Genomic DNA, 3,688 nt, shown 5'->3' on the forward strand with positions numbered 1-3,688 from the left:
CATGGCTGTGTCATCTGTTATTTCACTCTTTTTTTTTTTTTTTCCCATCTATAAATTTTGGCTTTTTAGAGAATTCACATTCTAAACATTCTAACTCAGATTACTACTGTTTCCTGGTTTAAATATTAAATTCAGTCCTGCTTCAAGAGCATTTTTGCGGTGTGCTCTGACGAAGAAGTACATCTAATCAGAAAGAGATAAATGTTCTGAGAAAGAAGTCACTGGGTGGGCTGCTACGGTGTAGGGCTGACATGTAGGGTTGCTACCATGGCGATAAGGCTGGTTGCTAGGGTTTTGCTGGGTGGCTTCTAAGGTGTTTTTGGTGTTTGCAAGATACGCATTCCCCCTGACCAGATAACATGGCGTTAATCCAGTATGGACAACTCAAAAGCATTTTTACCGCTTGACAGAGCAAGATACATAAAAAAAACACTTTACTTGAAGTTTTCTACATAAGAGTGATATAACACTGTCATGAACACATGACATCCACGTGACACTGTCATGACACAGTCATGACGCATGAACCCTAACCCTAACTTGTCGTGACAAAACCGAATGACACTTACTAAAAAAATGTTTATGGGTTGTTTGTATTGTTTTGTGACACTTTCATGACACTGTCATGTCACTGTTATGTAGAAAACTTCAACTAAAGTGTAACCAAAAAAACTGAGCCGGATTTTCCGTACATTATGTGAAGGGATAAACAACCCACCCGGAACGACTAGAGGCGTCGTTTCCCAAAATCTTTTGTTAATCTTAGCCACCTGATTGAGTCTCCAGGTAAGAGACAGCTAACGTTAACCTTATCTTAGAGGATTCAATCTGACTGTATTATCAGTAACATTAGTAACAGTAACAACTGTATTATCCCCAAGGGGCAATTTGGATTACAGCCAGCAGCAACAATATTTCCAAACAAAAAATAAACAACCACAATAGGACTACTACATGAATTAACTTTGAATTTACAGGATATTATCAACAATTGGGATAACAGCCGGGATGAATGACCTTTTTTATCTATTCATTCTGCATGGTGACTACATCTGTTCCCACAGGGGAGCAGCATGAATTCACCCCACAAGGGATGACTAGGATCAGCCAGGATGGCTCTCGCCTTCAAGGATCTGGATCTACAGGTCATGTAGGTCAATAGAAAGTGACCCGTACCAACAGATGAAAGAGAAAGTAAGAACTGACTAGTCTATTGTCATCCCATGTTTGTTAAAGCTATATTAAAGACAAGCATGTCTAAGCATGTTCAACAAATTGTCATGGTACATGAGCTGGACTCAAATGCACGACTCATGACTCACAATACACAGGTAGGTTCAGTTTTATTGTTCAAAGAACAATCAGGCAAAAGTACAAAACAATGGGAACAAAGAACTGGAAATAACGCTGAAAAGTGAGTCACACGAGGTTAGTCAGCAATCTGGCACTGGTAAGACTACACAGGTGATGATAATGATACGCAGGTGATATTAATGAGGGGTGGAAGGGCAATCACAAAGACAGGAATGTAATCAGGAATGTAAACTAACAGCGGCTGTCAGAATAAAACAGGAAGTCCAGAACAACAAAACACAAAAAATAAAAGGAAAATGGAACTGACCATGACACAAATTAACAAGTTTGGACTGTAGCAGCGACGTTACTGGAATCAGTCTGTCGGCAGTATATAAAACTTAAGATCAGGATTTTTGGCGTAGAACACCATACAGTAACTTTTCAGCTTCAACAAGGCAAAAACATCCATAAATATGACAAAGATTGAAAAATAACCACTAACAAGGTCTATGCTCTATGGTCTCTAGGCAGTTTGTGGACGACTCTATTGATCAACTGAACTATCACCACAGAGAGCAGAAAAACAATGTGCACTTTATGGTCCAAGGTGGTTTGTGAGTGGTTTTACTTGGTGGTTGCTACATAATGGCAGTTCTGGACTTTTTAAATGTGTCTTTGTATTGAATCTGAGTGAGGGCCTCTTTGAGCAGTAAGCCTCACTTCGAAGGACTGTTTAAGGGACAAGACTTGGTTATAGGGTTTGCGCTGAGAGTTAGTTTGACCTTCTGAGACCCACGGGAGAGTCTGTGCTCCCAGCCAACATTACTAATTATCTTTGAGAGGCTGTAGCATGGCTAGGTTCTCTTCATTGGTACCAATCCTGACATGCTATCTTGTTGGGAATGGGGCTAAATAATGCTGTGACCCCAATCATATGGTATAACCTGTTATGGGGTTGCAGGGAAAGGAGGACCAAAACGCAGTGCAGTATAATACCAAACGGCTTTATTCAGAAGTCCAGCAAGCACAGGGAGCCAATAGCAAAGTCCAAAAAACAAACTGCTCCGAAAAACAAGCATTATGCTTGATCCAGAAGTCCAGCAAGCAAGGGGAGCAAATGACAAAATCAAAAACAACCACTCCAAAAAACAGACACAGGGAATAGCAACAATAGGGAATAATACACAGAGGAAACTCACAGAGAAAAGGCTGGAGAGTGGGCAGTGACGTGAAGGCTGGGCGTACTGACAAGACAAAAGGATCTGACAAAGGAAAACGCAGGGGTTAAATACAAGAGGTAATGAGGTAATGGGGAACAGGTGAGACGTCAGGTGAAGCACATTAGGGCGAGGCTAGACAATCAGACAAGCACAAAGCAAAGCTGGACAAGACTAGACAGGACAGGAAACTGAACTATCAACATAACACAGGAAGTAGAACAAACAGACATGTACCGGGAAGAAAACCAAGAACACACACACACACACTCACAAGGAGGCCAAAAGGGAACAATAACCCCAATAAAAACCCCAAACCGTGACATAACCATTCTATTTAACGTACACGCTTGCAAATATCTGGGTCTCGCTTTGCCAGACCTCCTCCCAAAGCGCTGCAAAGGAAGGTCTGGCTAGTCCACACAGGTATGGGAGGAAAACGTCCTCTGGTTTATTGGCATTTCTTTAAACCAATCACAATCATCTTGGGTCTGTGTTTGTTCAAAAGTAGTTTTAGTCTTGCAGTGTTGGGCAAGTTACTTCCAAAATGTAATACATTGTATTTTACAAGTTATTGTCATTTGAGTGTAATTAGTTATAGTACTGTCTCTGAATTGTAATTACTTACTGTTACTTTCACCAAAATAACACTGGAAGTTTGACTTGGCAGCTAATTAGTGAATTTCACCACTAGATCAATAAAGACTCCGGTTCATCCACTATAAAACATCATAGATTATTCATAATATTTTGTATAATCAAAATGAATATGCAAAGTAACTAAAGCTATACAATATTTAAAAATAAAATGTTCAATTGGCAAGTAGGACTATACTAAATTAAAACTACCTTACAGTTTTATTGAAGTACGGCGTTGTAGTAAAATGTTTGTTAAAAGTAAAAGCACTTGAATGAGAAATTCATGTTGTTTAATTTATAACATTCTAAAGGAAATGGTCAATTATAGTCTGATTAAAACTCACTATCTACATTATTTACAGCACTTGATTTACAGCTGATATGTTAAAAGGTACACAACCTTATTTGTTTAACCCTGGTGTAGTCTTCCCGTCAACCATGAACCGTCAACTTTTTTTCAACAGTGTTATTGCTTTTTCCGACATTTTTGTCCCTTTTTCTATGTTGTGGTGCTTTTTGTTGTTTTTTGAAGGTTT

General features: G+C 39.2%; 1 long non-coding RNA gene across 1 annotated transcript in view; it reads right to left on the reverse strand.

Annotated features, from left to right (window-relative positions):
- Window positions 1-709: 709 nt before the first annotated feature.
- The window catches only part of LOC116688533 (uncharacterized), a 4,077-nt gene continuing 1,098 nt past the window's right edge, over window positions 710-3,688 (reverse strand). The window contains exon 3 of the long non-coding RNA XR_004331792.1: window positions 710-808. This is a non-coding gene — a long non-coding RNA (uncharacterized LOC116688533). The remainder of the gene's footprint in view (window positions 809-3,688) is intronic.

Source organism: Etheostoma spectabile, chromosome 4, assembly GCF_008692095.1.
Source record: "Etheostoma spectabile isolate EspeVRDwgs_2016 chromosome 4, UIUC_Espe_1.0, whole genome shotgun sequence".
In the NCBI taxonomy this organism is placed as follows: Eukaryota; Metazoa; Chordata; class Actinopteri; order Perciformes; family Percidae; genus Etheostoma; species Etheostoma spectabile.